The sequence below is a fragment of the Priapulus caudatus genome, unplaced genomic scaffold (assembly GCF_000485595.1).
Source record: "Priapulus caudatus unplaced genomic scaffold, Priapulus_caudatus-5.0.1 Scaffold27, whole genome shotgun sequence".
NCBI lineage: Eukaryota > Metazoa > Priapulida > Priapulimorpha > Priapulimorphida > Priapulidae > Priapulus > Priapulus caudatus.
This window is the reverse complement of record NW_014577088.1, coordinates 921,283-933,675: the sequence shown is the minus strand read 5'-3', so window position 1 is coordinate 933,675 and position 12,393 is coordinate 921,283.

Sequence of the window (12,393 nt, the reverse complement as noted above, 5' to 3'; positions counted from 1 at the left end):
CGGATGTGCTGAAGGCAGATAGGATCGGCTGGGCGAATGGTAGAGGAGATAGGGTTTGGGTCTGGGATAGGCGGCGGGACCTTAGGGTGGGGTGGGGATGGTGGGAGGAGCTAGGCGCGTGTCGCTGGGTGATGGTGGAGGAAGCTTAGGGTTGGCCTGGGGATGGTGGAGGGAGCGTTTAGGGTGGCTGGGGGATTGGTGGAAGCGAGCTAGGGATGGCGGCTGGGGATGGTGGAGGAGCTAGGGTCGGCTGGGATGGGTGGGAGGCTGGATGGCTGGGATGGGTGGAGGAAGCGTAGGAGTTGGCTGGGGGATGTGGCAGGAGCTAGGGTGGCTGGGATGGTGGAGGAGCTAGGGTGGCTGGGGATGGTGGAGGAGCTAGGGTGGCTGGGGATGGTGGAGGAGCTAGGATGGCTGGGGATGGTGGGAGGCTAGGATGGCTGGGCGAATGGTGGAGGAGATTAGCGGGTGGCTGGGGCTGATGGGTTGGGAGAGGCTAGGGTAGGCTGGGTGATGGTGGAGGAGCTAGGGTGGTCTGGGGGATGGTGAGTCAGCTAGGCGGTGGCTGGAGATGGTGCGAAGTGAGCTAGGATGGCTGGGATGGTGGAGGGATTCTAGGGTGGCGTTGGGGGCGGAGGACGGCTACGGGTGGCGTGGGGGGGATTGCTGGGCAGAGGCAGGGTGGCTGGGATGCGCGGGGGAGCTAGAGGTGTGCTGAGGGGCGGGGGAGCTAGGGGTGGCTAGGGCGGGCGGAGCTAGGGTTGCTAGAGCGGCCGGGAGCTAGGTGGGCTGGAGGCGGAGGAGCTAGGGTGGCTGGGGCGTTGGGTGAGAAAGAGGAGGATGGCTGGGGATGGCGGGAGAGCTAGGGTGGCTGGGGCGGGGGAGCTAGGGTGGCTGGGGCGGAGGAGCTACAGTTGCTAGAGCGGGGGGGAGCTAGGGTGGCTGCGGGCGGGGGAGCTAGCGGTGCGCTGGGGGGTTGCGGAGAGGCAGGGTGGCTGGGGATGGCGGGGGAGCTTAGGGATTGGCTGGGGCGGGTGGAGCTAGGGTGGCTAGGCGGGGAGCTTAGGGTTGCTGAGCGGGGGAGCTAGGCGGTGGCTGGGGCGCGCGGGAGTAGGGTTGCTTGGGGATGGCTGTTGAGTGAACGTGGATGGCGATGTTCACTATATAGACCTTGCTCGTTGGTTTGGGCCGGTTTCGCTCGACAGGGGGCCGGCTGCAGTACATCAAAAGAACTATACGGAACTGGCTATTAGTGCCAGCGGGAGGAGATACTACGGCCCATTACACACCCTCAGCGGCAAATTCTTAAATCATTCACGCGGACACCTACACTTGAAATAAGACCACAAGATCAATCCAAGTAGATGGCAAACGCATTTCGTTTGCCTTTTCGCGCCATCAAACGGAAATAGACCAGTACGGCCAAGACAAACTGCGAACTTTCGCGGGATACACACGCTCAAACTGGCCACGCCACGTACCACGAGATTTCGCCAGCTAAAGTAATTTTTACACTTGTCTGACATGAGTAAGCCTCGAGGGGGGCCGAATCTGTAGGAGACTTTAGAATGCGCTTATTACAGGGTAAGACGGTGTAAGCATGAAGATGACAGAGACAACGGCCAAGAGGTGCTCGGCCCCGCATTGAGAAAACGCAGACATGCCTGGCCCAGCTCCGACATCGTCTTGTACTGGGCCCTCATTCAACATTTCGAACTATTGAAGTCCACCGCTGACGCCAAATATGCAGAGGTCACGCGGAAGTATTTGTACGTTTTCAGCAAATAATCCACCCGAATTCCCGCCCAAAAGCGAGAGCTTTACGGTGCAGTTGAGAACGTGTTGATGTGATCCTGACAGGCAATGAAACACAGTCAGAGTTTTACGCGAAGTAGAATAACATATATTAGGATATAGCATTTATAAGTTCTGCGCATTCGCAAAAACAACGAACAAGCCGCCAATAAATTCCCCATTGCATAGTGTAAACGGCCGCAGCGCGATGCGCTATTTTCTATACTTATTTATATTTGGTGAAGCTTAACATGTCAGAGAGCATGTGAAGTCCCTACGTTGTAAGGCCATGTGAACAAGGCAGACAAAACAGACGCGACATAACACCTGAGAACAGAGATGCAGACACACAACATGGCCGACAGACATACAGAACAGACTGGAGGACGGAACAGCGCGGCACGGGCAGACAGACAGAAAGTGACTGACACGCGATACGGGAGAGATTTGAGAAAATAAATGGAGAGTTAGGATAAGTTTGCGTTTGAAAGATCGACTCGTATAGGAGAACGATTCGATAAAGGCGCGGAAAGGAGGTCAAGCGTCCAAAAGACAAAGGCAGAATTATTGGCCATGCGGCCAGATTGAAACCTTTTAATTTTATCGACAGCGGAGAATTTAGACGAATACACCGGGTAAAGGGTCGGAGATAACAGAAAGGCACGGCCGAAGAAAAATGTCAAAGCGATAAGATGAGGGGATTGATGCCAAGAGTTACTGATTTGGAGAAACAATACAGTAATTGGCGGCAAACAGCGACAGTTCAGCGGCCTGCTATGGATGGCCTGCCGTGATGACACACCTGGCAGGCCTATTCAAACGGACGGGCTGGGCGTTTCACGCACGCTGATATTGATACAGGGAGCTGTGCAAAGCTGACGTGTTGCCGCGTGCACGCTAAATGCGACGGGCTGTTTAGGATTTGCTATACAATATGGCAATGCATGCAATCAGTTGCGCAAAGCTAGTGCCGCGCATTCTGTTGCCGGAGACACCTGCTTAACATTTCCAAGCCGGCCCGGAACTGCAATAATATTGCGGATAATTTTGCTGCCAGTATGGTTGTGAGTTGGTATACTTTCCACCGGTCATTTGAATCAAAGAACATGCACGGAAAAACGAACACGCATGAGTAGGGAAAGGAAAGGGTTAGGCGAGGGGGAGTCAAACGTGGAACGGTCGTTTGGTTCATGTGGGCGAGTGCCGGGTAGTAGGGATTAAAGCAGCAAACAGGGAGGTAACACACCAAGCGAGGTTAAAATGGGAGAAAATAAGCAAAGCGACGAGCGAGCTAGGGCATGTAGAGAGAAGAGGGGCGTGTTGCGACATGACAATAAGAGAAGAGAGTGATGTGAGAAACGAAGAAGGGAGGATGGAAGGAGGAGAGCGTGAGACGGGAGATGCGTATAGAGGGAAGAGAGAGGGAGAGGACGATCGGGAGAGGGAGAGGGAGAGGATGAGGCAGGAGAGGGGAGAGGGAGAGCGTAGAGGAAGAGAGATAGAAACAAAGATATCGAGGGGGAAGAAATGAGGGGGCGAGAGGGGAGAGGACGAGAGAGAAAGGAGAGGAAGAAAGAGAGGGGGAAATGGAGATACAGAAGCAGAGGGAAAGAGGGAGAGGAAGAGGGGGGAGAGGGAGAGGGAGAGGAAAAGGGGGAGAGGGGAAGGAGAAAGACAGAGACAGGCGAGCTGAAGCGATCCAAAGATATGAAGGGAGATGGACAGAGTGAGAGGGAGAAGGGAGAGAGGAAAAGGAGGGAGAGGGAGAAGGGAGAGGGAAAAGGAGGGAGAGGGAGATGGAGAGTGGGATGTAGAAGGAGACGTAGAAGGGGAGTGGCAGGGGAGAAGGTAGGCGGTCTTTCTGAGAACGAGAGAGAGCGGAGACCGAGAGAGAGAGAGAGAGAGGAGACGAAAAAGAGAGACGAGAGAGAGAGAGAGAGAGAGAGAGAGAGAAGCAAGAGAGAGAGAGAGAGAGAGACCGAGACATTGATGGAGCATCATCAGCATAGCATAGCGCAGTACAAGGAATTCGCAGGATGATTGTAAATGCCAAGTAGCTTCACGCGCACTGAATGGTAGTCAAACAGTCCACTAGGTGAATTGATGCCATCTACATCGAGTTCATGGTATTCGGCATTGGACACCGAAGAGATTCCAGTAGGGAGCTGCGCGCATCATGGACCTGATTCCTTCGTATCGCGTCTCGTCTGTTGACGCGTTTATAGGGGCAGGCGCCGGCCGCGCGGCGCAGCGGCGGGAGGCGTTTATCTAAGTTGCTGACTAGGTCGGTACTGCGTACACGTTGTCATTCACATCTGCGCAGAGTGCTGCTAAAAACACGTATGAACCGAGTTATGCTGGAAGTCACTCAATGCTTCCTGCCGTCGCAATAGCGCATGTGTTTTATAGCGGACGTTGACTAAACGACCAGCCGCGACCAAGGCTGGCGAAGGCAGAATATCGCTTCACGGCAGGCCCCTGCGTTTTTTTAGACTTAAATTTGTAGTCTTTAGCCGATATAAGTATTCTTCGATAGACAATTGATTGAGCTATTTTGCTCCCATTTTCGAACGCGAAGGCTATACTGCTCTTCGGTGTGAAACGCGATTTGAAGCCGCCATGCAGAAAAAGAAGTTGTTTACGGGGGATTTGGTGCTATAATAAACAACGCGATCGGATACCGCCTGACGGATAGTTTACATTTCTGAAAAATGAACGTTCGCGGGTCTGTCCCCATGACAACGTAGGCCCGCGCAGTACGCGTGAGCGCAGATTGGCAAGTGCTAAAGTATAGTGGTGGCGGTGCGGCCATGATTTCTTTTCTGCTGCCGTGTTTGCGATTCACATTTTGATCGCTAGTATATATGCATGGACTGCTAGCAATAACGCAGGGGCAATGGGTCTCTCCTCTCTCTCTCTCTCTCTCTCATTTCTCATTCTCTCTCCCTCGCTCTCTCGCTCTCTCTGCTCTCTCTCTTTCTTTCTCATTTCTCTCTCTCTCAGCTCTGCTCTCTCTCTCTACTCTCTCTCTCTCTCTCTCTTTCTCATTTCTCTCTCTCTCTTTCGCTCTCTCTCTCTTCGCATTCTTCGCTTCTCTCGCATTTCTCGCTCTCTCTCTCTCTCTCTCTCTTCTCTCTCTCTCATCTCTCTCTCTGTATCGCGCTGCCTCTGCCCACCTCGCGACAGAGTGAATCCTTTAATCTCGATGCGAAGTCGACGGAAAAAAACAACGCACCACACGCAGCCACGCACATCTCACCGCGCACACACACACCACGCGCACCACGCACCGCGCACACCATCGCACCCACCGCGCCACCACGCACACTCACGCACACCACGCCGACACCACGCGCCACCACGCACCCCACACACACCACGCACACGACGCGCACCATGAACAAGCCAACGCATCACGCGCACCACGCCACACGCCACGACGTAACACACACACACGCTCACACGCACACCACGCGCCACCACGCTACCACGCCACATCCACACACCACACGCACACCACGCGCACCACGAGACACCACGTGGCACCACACACCAACGCGCACCACATCACCACGCACACCGACGCCCACAACCCACGCACACCACGCCACCACGCACACGCACAACGACGCACACACGGCGCACTCACTCGGTGACCACGCACACCACGCACCACCACGCACGCGCACCGCGCACACGCGCACCGCGGACACCACGCACACGCACCACGCACACCACGCGCACCCGCGCACCACCGGCGCACCACGCCACACCACGCGGCCACAACGCATCATCCACGCCACACACGACACCACGGGCGCCACAACGCAGCACCGCCAGCACACCGCGCACACCACGCACCACGCACCACGCGCACACGCACACCGCGCACACCACGCACACCACGCACAACGCCACACCACGCACACACACCACGCGACCAGCGCACCGACGGCCCACACGCACACTGCGACCACTAACACCACGCGCAACCACGCACACGCGCACCACTAACACCACGGCGCCACCCACACCACGCACAATCACGCGCACACGCAGACACACCGCGCAACCACTCGAACACCACGCGCCACCACCCACGCCACATTCACGCGCACCCCGTTCCCACCACCGCACCACGCCGCACCGACGGCCACACCACGCACCACACGTCACGCACAACACCACGCACACACACCACGCATAGCACACGCGCACACGCACACGCGACCATGTGCGCACAGGTGACGACGACAACGTTTACAGCCAGTTACCTGACCATATATACTATAATATATATATATGTCATATATATTAGCAACATACGAGCACACCTCTCCTCGTAGCATGCCCTCCTAACATGCCAACATGCCAGCTGTCCCTCACAGCTAAGCAGTTGGTCGCGACACATCCGCATGCACTTAACGGAAGCTATCGGCTGGCATGCGTGCGCGCGACTGTCGTGCTATTTATGTTTTTGGCTTGCTAGGCTGCGCTTTTTGTGATCGTCAGCGAAACAAAAAACATCGATATACGTACATGTGAATTTCTCTCGTCAAAAATAATGTGTATAGTTTTTGGGTGTATGCTAATTGGTTGCTGCATATTGACAAGAGTAGATAATAACACAAGAGTTACACACCCGATTCCCGCATTTTTAACCGATTTTTCTCATCCAAATTTGCCACCAATAAAGAAGCAAGTGTACACGTTCCTCAGCTTATTATGACCACTAGTCACTCACCTTCGTGCATGGTACTGATATTTGTTTACATATATTTGCTAGCGTATTGCTGTAAATCGTAATCTTGCACGAGCTGAATTCGCACAATTTACCGCTATTGTGTAGAGGTGTTAAGCCACAATTTGAAGCTATAGTGGCGCCATACGCGTTACACTTGCTTCTTTATTGGTGGCAAATTTTAATGAGAAAAATCGGTTAAAAATGCGGGAATCGGGTGTGTAACTCTTGTGTTATTATCTACTCTTGATATTGATGATAGTATTTTATTCATTGACGTACAATGCCGGTGTCTGCAACGATGAAAACGATGTAGCGCTGTGAAACCAACCCATGTTACCGCGTGATCACGAATCATGTAAAACACTTCGCACACGAATATTATATATTTATGCAGACTGAGAGGTGTTTCCATCGACTGTAATCGACGAAATTGAAATGAACTTCACGAAATAATGTATATAGTTTATCGTTTAGTATACCACCTGCGCTCTGTTTCACGTATAGAGACAATATTATACCCCAACAGAATAGCGTAACCCTACGCTGGTGGGTTACGATATTGTATCTGTATTTCACACGGCCGGATGCTAAGCATATGGCTCTAAGCTTAGCCAATGAATTTCTACAATTGGATCCTAGTACAGGAAACAAGGTGAAAATCTGAACCTGCGCTATACAGACACAGCACACGCAGCAGCAAGTATGACATTAACAGAATTTGTCAGTAATCGCGATACAAACGTAATACCGTATATATGCCTAATCGTATTCTCGTCTCTCGTTCGTTAGCGTGCGGGGCCGTGATATTGCGCGCTGCTCGCTCTACCTGGCGGCCAGTGTCTCCACGCGCGCACCGTGCCTGCTGATTTAGGTTGTACTCCAAACCAACCATGAAATTTCCTAATTGCCACTGCGTCCGCCGGACACGCGTCCGCACTTAGCGCGGCGCAAGGGGCAGGTAGGGGCGCGGCGCGGGAGCGTGCGTGCATGCACATGTAGACGGTTCGTTAGCTCGCAGTTCGTTAACAAAATGCTGCGTATCTAGCCATCTCTCTCTCCCTCCTTCCTCTCTGTCCCCTCCCTCCCTCTCTCTCTCTCTCTCTCTCTCTCTATCTCTCTCTCCTCTCTCTCTCTCGTGCAACGGCGCTTACTTGACAATTCGATCTGTTCCTGACATGCTGGCTCGATTCCGCCAAAAGCCTTGGCTCACATGCTCATTCACGCGCGCTGTAAACAGCCGACGTCCCGCAACGCACTGCACAGCACGCACGCACGCACGCAAGCACGCACCACTCACTTTTTCTCTCTCTTTCTTTCGCTCTCTCCAGTCCTCTCTCTCTCTCTCATCCTCTTCTCTCTCTCCCTCTCGCTCCCTCTCGTCCTGTCTATCTATCTATATACTATCTATCTATTCTCTACATGTACTTCTCTTTCTATATATATATATATATCTTATTCTATTATTTAATTTCTCACTATCACTCACGTGACACCATTTCTTTTTTCGCCTACCAATGTACACAATAGACCGCTGATGACTTATGCCGCGCTTTGCTCTCCACCGTTCAGTTTCGTTCACTACCGCTGCAGTTATTCCACCCCCTATATAGTATGTGTTTCTTGACGCTCTAGCCAACCTTATCCTGCTGTGCCTCTTCCCCCGGCTCAACCTCAACGACCCCCCGAACGGTCCCTCCTTCACCCACCCTAGGGCACAGTTAAGCGTCCACGCATCCCATCCCTGCGCTTGCGTTGCCTCACGCATATAACTGTCGTATAATTCGAAATCCGCTGCTGAGAACAAATTTAACGAAGGCGGCTTCTAGTTTCGCGTTAACACGTGCACAGCGCAGCCCATAATGTCGTTGCGTTACATAGGGTATAAGCCCTTTAACGCGCGCTCTGCGATCGATGGCTGAGAACATGACATCATCGTTGTCGCCGACGAATCGGCCGGATGCCTCGCGTGCTCGCAGCCACACCGTGGGTGCACATACCTTCCCTTCTCTCGCTCTCTCTCCTCTCTCTCTCTCTCTCTCTCTCTCTCCTCTTCTCTTTCTCTCTCTCTCTCCCTCCCTCCCTCCCTCCCTCGCTCTCTCTCTCGCTCTTTTCCTCTCTCTCTCTCTCTCTGCCCCTCCGCTCTCTCTCTCTCTCTCTCTCTCTCTCTCTCTCCTCTCTCTCTCTCTCCTCCTCTCTCTCGCTCTCGTCTCTGTCTCGTCTCGCTCTGTCTCTGATCTCTCGTTCTCCTCTTAGTCTCTCTCTCCTCTGTCTCTCTGTCTCTCTGTCCTCTGTCTCTCTTGTCTCTCTGTCTCCTGTCTCTCTGTCTCTCTCGTCTCTATCTCTCTCTGTTCTCTGTATCGCTACTCTCTCTCCTCCTCTCTCTCTCTCTCTCTCTTCTCTCCTCTCTCTCTCTCTCTCTCTCTCTCTCTCCTCTTCTCTTCTCTCTCCTCTCTCTTCTCTCTCTCTCTCTCTCTCTCTCTCTTCTCTTCTCTCTCTCTTCTCTCTCTCTCTCTCTCATCTCTCTCTCTCTCTCTCTCTGCTCTCTCTCTTTTCTCTGTCCTTCTCTGCTCGTCTCGTCTCATGTCTCTTTGTCGCTTGTCGCGTCGCTTTGTCTTCGCTCTGTCTCTGTCTCTGTCTCTTTCTCGTCTCTAGCCTCTGTCTCTGTCTCTGTCTCGTACTCTGTATCGCTGTCTCTCTCTCTCTCTCTCTCTCTCTTCTCTCTCTCTCTCTCTCTCTCTCTCTCATCTCTCTCTCTCCTCATCTATCTCTCTCTCATCTCTCCTCTCTATCTCTCTCTCTCTCTCTCTCTCTTTTCTCTCTCTCCTCTCTCTCTCTCTCTCTCTCTCCATCTCTCCTCTCGCCTCTCTCTCTCTCTCTCTCTCTCTCTCTCTCTCATCTCTCTCTCTCTCTCTCTCCTCTCTTCTCCTCTCTCTCTCTCTCTCTCTCTCTCTCTTCTAAGATCTCTCTCTCTTCTTAGATCTCTCCTCTCTCTCTCTCTCTTAGATCTCTCTCTCTAGCATCTCTTTCTCTCTCCTAGCCATCTCATCTCTTCGCCGCAGGCGCCCACTTCTCCCCCCCTCTCGCTCCATCTCTTCTCGCGCTCTCTCTCTCTCCATTTCTCACGCTTTCATTCTTGCTCACTCTTTCTTCGTCTCTCTCTCTCCCTCTCTCCTCTCTCTCTCTCCTTTCTCGTACGACAGAGAAAACCCCACGCGCTACTCCGACTTCACAAACACTCCGTTTTTCACCGTGCGTCAATAAAAGTTGCCAAGTCCAAATAAATGTTGAAAACTACGCGCTGCGGCTATTAAAACGAGCAAAATGTCCGATGCAGTTAATGACTGATGCAAATGTGCGTGGCACGTGCCTGTGATTGTCGTTGTGCGCGCGTGAACAAACGAGTGTGATACATCCTTGCTGCGAGCGCTTAGGAGTTGCGTCGCGGGTGTGAAAACAATGCCAACTTCTAGGCGGCGTGCCGGGCTTGCCGAGCGTGCCGTGCCGTGCCGATGCGTGCGGCCTGTGCCGTGGGCGCGTGCGCGCTTCTATAAGCAGATGCGTGCCTTGCTTACGAGAGAGAGATGAGAGAGACGAAGAGAGAGAGACAGGGAGGGGAGGAGAGGGAGAGAGAAAGAGGACAGAAAAGGGATAGAGAGAGAGCACTGCGCTACGGTATCGTTGCGTGGAATACAACATTGCATAAAACGCCGTTGGTCATTGAACAAGTTTTAGAACAGGCGCCACGCAAATCTTGATGCATTTTGCCCGTAATCGGTTATACTTTGGCGGTACGTGTCTAAATCGCATCGATTCCAAAACGCCCAACGCTGTCAAATACGGCGCGGAGCATGTAGTATGCTATGTGGTAAATCAGTCTCGCTTGACAGGCTGCCTGGGCCTGTTCTGCGCTGTCGCCTCACATAAGCCACACACCACCACCGCACGCACGCCACAAGTCAACGAGCACACAAGTTTAACAAACGCATCGCAACGCTCACACACACACACACACACGCACGAACGCACGCACAACAAACACACACACAACACAACACACCACACACACACACACACACACACGCACATCCATGTGCGAACCCTTTTGGTCCTGGCTTCCCAACACGAGGCCCGCCATCCGTGTACTGACGCGTCACGTCGTACCTTGACGCACTGTCGTAACGGGCGCCACTTTCGCCTGCCTGAATGACATTGCGTGGCGTGATTATATTGGCAAACGTTTTCCCCTGTAAAGATATAATAATAATACGTTCATTCATGAAACGACTGCTGTTTAATAGTTAACATGAAGTAGTTATTACCATGGCTTTCATTGCCGGCATTTTTAGCTTCCCTTGACATCTCAGAATGAGCTATTGCCATGGGTGTGTCCCGTCCTCCGTCTCCGTCCGTCCGTCCGTCCGTCGTCCGTCTCCTCGCTCGCCGTCTCGTCCTCAAAAATGGAAATGGCCAATAAGTCAGTTCAGTTCAACGGATTTTTTCTCAGTTCTGATTGTGGAATGAATAAGGACTGCCCCCAAAAACATATCACACGGGTTTTTATTATTTTTTATTATGCAAATCAGCAGTAATTTTGGCAATTGCACTATTGCATTCTGCATGTGGCTCAGCCTACAGTCAACGACATGACTCAAGGAACCGTTTTGACCCACATGTTTCAAAATTGCATACAGTTTTTACTTTTGGCGGCTATGGAGATATTTAACGTCCTATTTGCGAAGCAACGCGTAAACCTACTTTCTGAGCCATGGCCCACTTTTTGGCCAAAAATGAAAAGGCCATCTATATTCATTCAGTTTTTGATTCAATTTTGCGATATATGAATGTTGTAAAGGCTTTATAGCCCCAAAGTCAGTAATTGTATTACTCCTATGGGAGAGTATAGACACGCTCTATATTACGTTTATTTCGTTACATGGTTAACAACTTCTACAATTCATACCTACATACGTGTAATAATCAGGCGCTTTTCACACACAAGAAAAAACCGCGATAGCATCGCCGGATGCAAATACCGATGATAATTGTACGTTGTTTCACCAACAAGCGGAAATATCTCGCTATCCTGAGCGGGGGGATAATTCTATTAATCGAACTGGCCATGCTCACTGCCGGCAATGATCGCTTACTGCGCATAGCTCAAACTGCTTACTCGCTTGAAATGCATAGGATAGAAAATACCGGGATTATTTGCGCGAAGGTCACACACGCAAATAATCGCGCTAATTCCAAATAATCGCAGTCAAAAGTGCGATTTGGAGCGCGATGCTGATCGCAATTATTAGTCGAATTATTGCGTTCACGCATGTAATAATCTCGGTATTTCCATCGCGATGCCAAAAAAACCGGGATTTGCATCCCGCTTATTCGCGCCAGTGTGAACGCGCCTATTGTGTTTTAGATTCTTCGTTACAGTAATTTGACTGGAATATTTTATTGTTTTTATTTGCGCGATATTCGAAAACCAAAATGGTGATCATTTAGGCGTAGCACCATCTCTCGTCAAGATTTCAGACTTTCAGATCTGAAACATTTATTTTCGCATCAAAACTTATGCATATATATCATTATCAAGAGTATATAATGGGAGATATGCTATATAATGGGAGTTCTCCCATATATACTCTTGCTTTATATATATATCCCTTCCTTCTTCTATCACACCCACGGTGAGCTACAGTGTCATTGACACTTTCATTACATTGTGCAGTCATGTGAATAATTATTATTAATAGTTATAGCCCCACACCACCCTAACCCTAACCCTAACCCTAGCCCCACACCACCCTAACACGCACACGCATGAAGCACGCACACCGTTTCGCTCACACACCCGT